This window comes from Rutidosis leptorrhynchoides, chromosome 3 (assembly GCF_046630445.1).
Source record: "Rutidosis leptorrhynchoides isolate AG116_Rl617_1_P2 chromosome 3, CSIRO_AGI_Rlap_v1, whole genome shotgun sequence".
In the NCBI taxonomy this organism is placed as follows: Eukaryota; Viridiplantae; Streptophyta; class Magnoliopsida; order Asterales; family Asteraceae; genus Rutidosis; species Rutidosis leptorrhynchoides.
The window spans coordinates 53,995,221-54,005,849 of record NC_092335.1 but is presented as its reverse complement, the minus strand read 5'-3'; the positions used below and the strand labels follow the sequence as shown (position 1 = coordinate 54,005,849).

Below are 10,629 nucleotides of genomic sequence, written 5' to 3'. Positions count from 1 at the left end.
AATAATATTGGTGAATAGTGAAACAGTGTTTTGTCTATTAGTATAGAAATAATTGTGCCGTTGGTCCCTCCATTTTACCCCAAAAAGCTAACAGCGTCCCTCGAGTTTTTTTTTTTGGCTTTCAGAATCCCTCTATTATCACTCTTTGTGTTTACGCGTCCCTCCGTCAACTTTCTGTTAAAAAAGTCCGTTAAGTCATGCCATGTGCCTTGCATGTGAGGGCAAATTCGTCTTTTTACTCTTTTCTTCATTAAAATCGAGGGACCACCGGCGCAAAAAATGAAAAATCTTATAATTTATATATATTTTTATCTATATATTTATTATATAATTTTGGTATTTTAAATACCAAACATATCAATCATCTTCATCATCTGGGGCGTGTTTTCGACGCACGTTTTACTAGCCCGACCCAACTGATCCGGGTCTCGACCCAACCCAACTCGGGTCTCGACCCAACCTGTTTAACCCATTCATATATACATGCCTACCACGAGGCTTGAACCCCCAACCTCTTAGTTGAATGGGCTCCTCACATACACTATAAACATTACGATCTTTATTGAATCGGTTATTATAAGAATACAGAAAGGAACAAAAAAGTCAAAACTCACAAGTACCCAAAATCTTCTGTTTTGTAGTTAATTCCAACATCAGCTCCAAGATCTTTACAAGCCTTCAATTTTTCGTCACTCCCTAAATAAATAAATAATAACTGACAGATGATTGCAAATTATTTTGGAACTTAATTGATAGTGCAAATTTTTTTTACCTGCAGTGACAAACACTTTGATACCTAGGTATTTAGCCAATTGAATTGCAAATGTACCTATGCCACTAGAACCACCATGTATCTGAAAATCATACGAGCTATGAATCAAACCGCAAGTGCACACACATATGTTTTTAATGGAAGTTGAACCCACAACATGTGGTCGGTGAGGGACACATATGTTACCACTAGGTCAAACCCAAATAACATTTGACTTTACCAGAAATGTTTCTCCAGAAGATTCATATTCAAAATTTGTGACACCAAAATTTTGACTTTAGTGAAGAACCCAAATAACATTTGACTTTACAGTGCTTCGTATTTCATCATATGAACACCAAAATTTGTGACACTTGAAGATTCGAATTTGTGACACTGAAATCAATTAGATTAGTCACCTTATGCAGCGACTAGGAGGATTTAGTGAAGATTCGAATCCAAAACATCTTTATAATCACGAATTAAGGATGAATAGCTTCGTTTTTTAATCTTATGAACCTCAGATCCAAAAATGAGATTGAATGTGTTTTAGATAGCGATTCCTTCATCAAAGTTGCTTTAAATCAACCAACAATCACTCGAAAATTATCTCCATAACCTGAATCAACGCATAACTCTTGAATTTGATCTATGAACCTTCGTTTGACTTTTATTCCGAAAGTTTGACCACGAAATTCGATCTCGATTTATCGAGTTACGATCTGAGATTTTAGATACACGTTCACGAAGTGAATCTAAGAAACTCTGCATTTTTAGATTTCTCTAGATTTCTCTATTTTTTTTTAAAAAAAAATTGGGGTTTGTAATTTTGGGAAAGAAAATATTGAACAAGCTTCATATTCAGGTGAAGAAGAAGGGTAAAAGACGATTTTACCCTCACATGCAACGCACATGTCATGCACTTAACGTCCAACTATGACGTCTGACTGACGGAGGGACGCGTAAACACAAAGAGTGATAATAAAGGGATTCTGAAAGCCAAAAAAAACTCGAGGGACGCTGTTAGCTTTTTGGGGTAAAACCGAGGGACCAACGGCACAATTATTTCTTTAGTATATATAGAAATTACTAAATTGAAAAGGTTGTATGTGTTTTGTCTATTAGTATATATAGAAATTACTAAATTGAAAAAGTTGTATATTAATTTAGTTGAAAACAAATGGAATGAAATTCCAAGTCCAACCCATCACCTTTTTTATTTTTAAAATTTCATTTCAATCCAACTCGACTTCTAAGTTCAACTCATCATTTTTTTAATTTCTTTTTACCCAAATGAAGTTATAAGTCATACCCACGAATTGTTTATTTACCTTTTTTTTTTTTTTTTTTGACCAAGTTGCCACACACACCACCTTTACTTTTAAATATTGAGAAGAATTAAGAGTAAGTATAAGTGAGATACAGTCACTGGGTCGGATTAACCTGACGGGTTGATCCATTTGCAATTTGGTTTGATTGTATAATGTTTGAAGATATTTGTTTTTATTAAAAAGATAGAAAAGAAAATAGAAGTGAATTTAAAAAGGAAAAAGAATTAAAAATAAAATAAAAATAAAAGTGAATTAAAAGAAGGAAAAAGAATTAAAAAAGAAAAAAGAAAATAAAAGTGAATATAAAAGAAAAAAGAAAATAAAAGTGGAATAGTATAACAGTAAATTTGGATGAGTTGTTGGGTAAGGATTGGTGGATGGGTGTGGGCCCATTACGCCATTTAGTATAGTACGAGAATAAAAAACCCACACTTCGTTGCGGGGTGATTTTAGTTGGTTGACAGTTTGTTTATTGAACGTTTAAGAAAACGGTGACAATCGGTTAATTGAATGTTTAAAAATAAAGAAATGAAAAAAAGGGAAAAACGGAAGTTTAAAAAAATTTGTACGTTGCAGCGGGAACGTTGCGCTGCCTAGAAACATGATTTTTGTTGAGGATATTTCAATTTCCAGGGACAGTTAACTCCATTAAAGAGCCAGAACCTTTCTTTTTGTAGATTATAACAATGAGCCTGTAGGAAACCCACAGCTATTAGTCATACACATATAGATTAATTAGTTATACACATCTTAATCGCTCTTGTAACAATATAGATAACCAACAATTTCACAATATTGTTATAATATATAGAACATACATGAGTGTTATTAGTTAGTACATGATATTACAAAAGTTGTTTTGATGGTTCAGTCAAAAACATACTAAACCATGAAATACAATGTATATAATTTGAAAGTTACAATGCACATAACTAAAAAATAATCAACAAAGAAACTCACATGGAAACAACAGCAGTGTAACCCCTCCTCATAACTCTCCACATGGATCGGTAACATTAGGTTTTCAGTCTGCTAGCTTCTGCTAGCTGCACATCATTGTTCAAAGTTGTCACCAGTACCCTTAATGCTTGAATTACAAACAAACAAAAGAGCTATATAAAATATATACACACACGCATTCCCTAATCCAAATGAGAAGTAAAATGGCTTAATTGACATTAAAAAATCTCCTTTCTATTGCTCAAATCCTCGAAACATAATCCTTTTCAAGACAACATTAAACATCGATAAGTAAAGCATTCAAGATCAATGAAGTTTGTGTATAAAATAAAATTTCTTTATAGGTCATACCTCAACCACGAATGTGCGGAGTAACCATTAATGGCGACTTTCTAGTGATCATACCTTTATCTACAAGAGTTTTGTGTATATGATATTTTTAACACATAACTGCTATAAAAAATGCTAGTTCACTAATAAAGATGTTAAAATCGTCTTTGAATGAAAATAAACAGTTCCATCTTTTTTGTTTATTAAGCTTCATATATGAGTGATATTAAGAATTCTAACAACAGCTGAAGCAAAAATGACACCATGCAGCTTTTGATCTTATGGTAGTTCAAAACATATATAGTTTAACTAATTTCCACTACCATTATTGATCATGTCAAGGCAAATAAATGTTCCCACTATAGTATATAAAGGTTCTACGACAAATCTTCCGGCTGTTGTTTTGGCATCATCTGTTGAGTGCAACACATAAGAACTAACTCAATAAGCCACTTGAGTAATAAACAGATAATGTATTTTTACAAATCATGCTCATTTACTTAAAATGGTCAAATTATTATTATTTTTTTTTAAAGCTAGAATTAAGAACCAACTCTTTTGAAACCATCTGCAATTCTTTTACTTGAGTAATGCTTTGCTAAATAAGCACATTCATTTGACGATGGTAAAAGTCTTCTACATGATATACCTCAAACATTCTCATCCACATTACATCGAACACATTGAGAGCGTCCAACACATCGGACATATTGCTGCCTTTTGTTGCACAACTCTCGGCGGCCGGTAAACAAACAATAGTAAGCACAAAAAACAAAGTATGAATCGATTAGTTACCATAAAATTGAAGAAGGATTATCCACAGCAAAACCCTAAAACCACAAAACATAAACATAAAAACCCACCAAATAGATAAACAGTAGTCAATTTTTTTTTAAGAACAATTTGAGTCGACAATACCTGAGCAGTTTGAGTAAGCGATATAGACATAAGATGGTTGTAGCCACAGTCGTATGCATCTGATTTGAAAGAAGGAACTCTTAAAAATCTTAATTTTTGAGTGTAAATTCATCGCCCTAAAAAGGTGTAGATGTCGAAAATAACCATAGCCAAAACTTATGTGTTGCACTCAACCATCTCCATAGCCTAAACTGTAACCATCGCCTAAGCCTAAACTGTAACCCTAATTACTCTGTATATCTGTAATGAAGGTGGAGAAAGATCTGGAGGCGATAGGAGTGTAAAAAGACAAAATTACCCTTCCCACGTTACTGTTACACTGTGGCTGTAACTGATATATTGTAGCTGTGTAGCCAATAAGATTGTGGTATTTTTACCTGAGTTAGTGTATTTATAAAATATAATATTAATATTAATATTAATATTAATATTAATATTAATATTAATACTAATACTTGGGGATGATTCTAACACACCCTTTTTTGATCCTCACACACCTATTTTAACCTTTTACTCTTCTAATAATACTCCATTTCTTTAAATTGGTGTGTGAGGATCAAAAAAGTATGTGTGAGAATCATCCTCCATACTTATATAATACTTATATATAATATAATATACTAAATACTAAATGTGGTGAGAATGTGTGTAGTACTGTAGTTTCAGTTATATCGAATTGTAGTTTTGAGTTTGCGTTCACATTACAACCGGTCCATCAACTTCAGCTATATTTAGTTATTTACACAACGATCCCTCAAGTTTACACTTTTTCAGGGGTTAAAAGTATAAATATATAATTTTATTAAAATAAAAGAAATTAATTCCACCCGAATTTATAACGGACCCTATCTTCTCGCTCGGTGTGAGTTAAATTCCGAGACCACCGTTCAATTTGGAAAAATCTTAAGAACTCAACGGGACTAACTATACGCGAAACATACAATTTTTTAAAAAAAAAACAAAAAAAAACACTAAACACAACGACAACCCGTATCTTCCCGCTCGCCACGAGTTAAATTTTTTCGACGGCAGCGTCAGACTCGAAATAATTTTATGAACAAAACGAAATTAACCACGTTCGAAACGGACACCCTTTAAAAAACGTTAAACACAACGACAGCCCGTATCTTTCTGCTCGCCGCGAGTTAAATTTTTCCGACAACACCGTTACACTCGAAAAAAATTATTGAACAAAACAAAACTAACTACGTTCGAAACGGATACTTTTTAAAAAACGCTTAACACTACGACATCTAAAACGGCGCTTAACACATGGGGCGTGTTTCACTCTGTAAAGACACAACGCTACGTTAAATATGAATACTCAGCCCAAAAGCCCCCGCTGCAATGCGCGGACCGGTCCTGACTAGTTCGTTTCTAAACTTTCACCAAAAAAATGCATCTTCAACTCAAGTTTGGTAGTATATTGAAATATTCTAATGACAGCCCTAAGGGCTGTCTTTAAGCCATTCAAACATGCATTAAACAATTGTACACTTAATATAACTACCCACTTCCTGCAGAAAACTACCTCCATATACTACTTATTTATGCATATAATTATTTCTTAATGACAACCCGGTTGTCATTAGAAAAGTTCATTTAAATAAAACTTTTTTTATTATTATTATTTCGTCAATTTAGGTAACATATTGCTTCGTTTTCTATTTTTATTTGTAACCGTACCTCTCATATATCACTAACACTTAGTCTGATCAAATTCTATACGTTGTATAGCATAACTTAAACAATAAGTTTACTAAAAGTTATGTAGAGTTTGAGTGTTTAAGACATATTAGCGTTATATCATTGGCACTCAGGGGCGGAGTTAGTAGGGCGCCTCTGCCACCCTCAACTGTAGTCGTATCTTTTGTATTTGATTGTGTTTGAATGGATATATCATATATATTTGAAGTTATAGCACAATTTTGGAGTAGAAGATTTTGAACAAAAACGACGGCAGAAATTAGAAGATGAAGAAGAAGTAACTTTTTCAAATTTCACATTAGAACCCTCAATTTATATGTATAGTTTATTTTTAACCTCTCACTTAAATGTTATGTAATTTAACTATAAGTATTTTACATTACATTTTCAAAACTTACAAATTCACTTTTTTGTTTGCAAAAGTCTCGAAAACAATTTTTTATATATATATAAAAAGTAGACCATACATACATTTAATGTTTATATAAAAGTAAATTATTATTATTATTACAGTAGTATTATTGATAGTTGATGTTATGCGAGGTGTATATAAAATAGCTTTATATTTTACAAGGAAATACTATTAAATACGATACAATTTTACACAAGATATTTATTTATTTATTGAATGGATATACTTAAACCTTGCTACCACACTTATAGGCAGTGTACATAATCGTACAGTAGTGTAGTTTTTAGTAAGTCCGGTTCGGTCCACATGGAATCTTTTAAACAAAGCTTAACGCTATATTAGTTTTATTTTATAAAAATACAAATATATATATATATATATATATATATATATATATAAGTAATATTATTATTATTATAAAGGGGGGTTTTTACCGTTTAATGACCGGTTTGTCGATTTTAAAACTTTAGTCGCAGTTAAAACCAAATGTAAAATATAAATAAAAGACTTAATTTAAAGCGTAAAGTAAATAACGATAATGAAATTGCGAATAATAAAAGTGCGATAAAATAAACTTGCGATAATTAAAAAGTACGATAATTAAAAGTGCAATTAAATACAATAAAAATAAAAATGCGATAATTAGATTTGCAATTAAATATAAAATAAAGGAAATTAAATATGAAATAAAAGAATTATGCTTATTTAAACTTCCGTAATCATGATGTTTGACGTGTTGATTTTAGTTTTATGCCCATGAGTTAATTGTCCTTTGTCCTGGATTATTTAATATGTCCATACGGATTTGTCCATAATAGTCCATCAGTCATAAATATAAAGAGCGAAAGCCTTCGTCAAATTATTCTTATTCCCGAAGTCAAATATTCCAACTAATTGGGGATTCGAATTGTAACAAGGTTTTAATACTTTGTTTAATGAATACACCAGGTTATCGACTGAGTGTAAACCAAGGTTTTACTACTTTGTTAACAATTACACCAATTACCCTTGAATGTAATTCACTCCTGTTTCAACAAGTCTATTAACTATTAATCCAGTTCCGTGTCCGGTAAAATGAATAATTATTGGTATTTATAAATATCCCGTCCACCGTACCCAGTCAAGCGTATGTGGTTATATATAAATACGTCGAATTATAAGTTTGTATATTAAATTAACAAGGTATTGTTTAGTTAATATAAAACCCATTAATAGCCCATAGTCTAATTTCCACAAGTGTCGTTCTTTTATCCAAACCCCAATTATGGTACAAAGCCCAATTAACCAATTTTAGTAATTAGCCCAACATCATGATTACTTCGGATTAAATAAGCATAATAATAACTTAGCTACGAGACATTAAATTAAAAAGGTTGAACATAACTTACAATGATTAAAAATAGCGTAGCGTTACATGGACAGAATTTCGACTTACACCCTTACAACATTCGCTAACATACCCTTATTATTAGAATTATAATTAAAATTAAAATTAAAATATAAATATAAATATATTTACGTATACATATATAGAGAGAGATTGAATTATGGATGGATTTTGCGATCAAACTGCGTTTGCTTTTATAGGGTATTGAGTCCAGGGGAACTCCGCGACTCGCGGCATTTTTTTGCCTTCAAACTCCGCGAGTCGCGGAGTTTGAAATTCCAGCTCAACAGCTTTGGCTTCTTTCTTGCCGACGATTTTAAATATTAATATAATATATATATAATTTTTAAGAATTATTTATATATTATATTATATTCATGTGCATAGTTGACTTGTAATTTTTAGTCCGTTGAGTCGAGCGTTGAGAGTTGACTCTGGTCCCGGTTCCGGATTTTCGAAAGTCCTTGCGTACAATTTAATATCTTGTACTTTGAGTTTTGAATCTTGTACTCTTGTAATTTCGAGACGTTTCTTATCAATAATTGGAACCTCTTTGATTGTATTTTGTACTTTTGAGCTTTTTGGTCGTTTGCGTCTTCAATTCGTCGAATCTGTCTTTTGTCTTCACCTTTTAATATTTAAACGAATATCACTTGTAAATAGAACAATTGCAACTAAAAGCTTGTCTTTCTTGGGGAATAATGCTATGAAATGTATGTTCGTTTTAGCATTATCAAATATTCCCACACTTGAGCGTTGCTTGTCCTCAAGCAATATAGTCTTGAAATACTAGAATCACTTCTTTATTCTTCACACTTTGTACATCAGTGATTTCTATACGGCGGTATAAACAATGGTAGTAACGATATGGTTTACAGTCCCACATGACTATAAAAATTTAGATCCATTAAGGAAATTGGATCTTTATGAAAACATTTGATCTTTTGAAAATTAAATCTAGTTTTTACCCTAGATAAGTTTTCCGGAATAACCCTTCACCGGTGTTTACAAATTATTTTTGTAGGTTTGGTGGGTTTCAGATTTGAAAATTTTAGCTCAAAACTTGCGATTTTGTGTCACCCACTTGCTAACCTTGTATTAGGAAAGCAACACGTCCAGTATACTTGCTCCGTATATTACCTTTTGGTAAACTACCGTCTGGTTGTAAAGGAAAGCGTTGAACAAGCAACTGTTAAGGCAATGTCCCCTGACATGCTTTTAATTATGGTCTATAACGTGTCGGACGCAATTACTATCCTTTTTAGGAGCAATAGTAAAGCTCACCCTTTTAATTTGTCGGTCTGGCACAAGGTCCTGTCTTTGACCATGCTATGCAACCACCGTTCTTACGGTTGACACCCAATTTGGTTCAGGTGACCTAATGAATTCCAGGTGAATTCCTAGGATTTTACGTTCAATGGTAATGAACGCATTGAAAATGGGTTTTTAGAAAACAAATCGGTTTGTAATTTTGATCAAAATATTTTCTCGTTCAGGCTCGAGTTTAGATATCATTGAATTCCATGAGTTTGTAATTCTCAATCTTTAAGGTCAATCTCTAAGATTGAGTAATACCAGTCTTAAAATCTGATTTTTAATCTTTAAGGAGATTATCCTTTCTGGGGATCTGATTCATTAGTCTTATCCAGCTAATTTGCACGGTGCCCCCCCATTGTACGAGATAAATCCTTCTCATGGTTAGGATAAATCTGACCACTTGGCGACCCTGTTTAATGCTGAGGTCCGTGGATTTCCTGCTGATTTTAGTGATGACTTTTCTAGATTTTTCGTCAACCTACAGCTGGTCTGGACGACAACTTCCTGACCTAAATCAAGAAGCGCGTGTCTTTTTCGGAAGACTTTACTTCCTTTTAATGATGGAATTGATTCATCGTGTAGATCCATCTCTTCTTTTCTTTCATCGGGTAAAACAGTTTAGTTAGTCCAAAGCAAAAGTATTTTCAGTTTGATGTGATAATTCATCATAGAATACGAATGAATATAATTCATGAATGTAGTGATCTTTAAGAAGATAACACTCGCTAAAGTTTTACTTAAATTCCGATATGTCAAAATCAGAATATGTATTTGAATTTGTATGAAAATGGTTGTTCTTTAGTGAATGGATACATATGTGGATGTAAGTAGTATAGTTACTAATTATTGAATCAGAATTTGAAGAATGTACAATGTAAGATATTGATGTGAGATATAAATATTTCTCGGGTTTTACCTACCCGTTAAAATATTTTCACAATTAACAGTTTGTACAAAAGGATTTTTAATTACAATCTTTATGAAGATATACGTTCATATATGTATTCTTCACGTATAATATAGATTTAATGAGTTAATATACTATTAAAATCATTTGATTTGCGGTTGAAGCGAGAATAAATAATCTTCAAAACTTGAGAGATTACATAATCATCGCAGAATCTTTCTTTAATGAAGTTATGAATCAATACTCCATCGTTCATTGTTATTGATATACCTCAGTATATGATGTTGATGCTCGTGGAATTCTTGTGAAATTCACAAGGCACGAATGATGTTTTCTAAAGAGTTTTGAGTACATCGAAAATGAAAGTGTAAAACCAAACATGTATTTGAATAATACACTTAGTTTATTATGAAATGGAGTTTATTGTGATGAAGCAGTGATTAATGAGGAATGTATATCATAGCATATTAGTGAGATGAATTAACCAAGTAGTACATACTATTTAAGATTCACACGTAATAGCTTAATACGAAAAGATTTATTATTGTTCCAAACCATATATATATATATATATATATATATATATATATATATATATATATATATATA

The 10,629-nt window shown here is 31.9% G+C and overlaps 1 long non-coding RNA gene across 2 annotated transcripts; it reads right to left on the bottom strand.

Annotated features, from left to right (window-relative positions):
- Window positions 1-621: 621 nt before the first annotated feature.
- LOC139899634 (uncharacterized) lies at window positions 622-4,622 on the bottom strand. Of its 2 annotated transcripts, XR_011777620.1 has the most exons (5): window positions 4,291-4,622; window positions 4,168-4,202; window positions 3,043-3,118; window positions 773-854; window positions 622-696 (listed from the first exon to the last, which is right to left on the bottom strand). It is a non-coding gene; the product is annotated as an uncharacterized lncRNA (long non-coding RNA). The 2 variants fall into 2 exon arrangements; XR_011777619.1 differs by lacking the exons at window positions 622-696; window positions 773-854 and having other exon boundaries at window positions 2,876-3,118.
- Window positions 4,623-10,629: the final 6,007 nt, after the last annotated feature.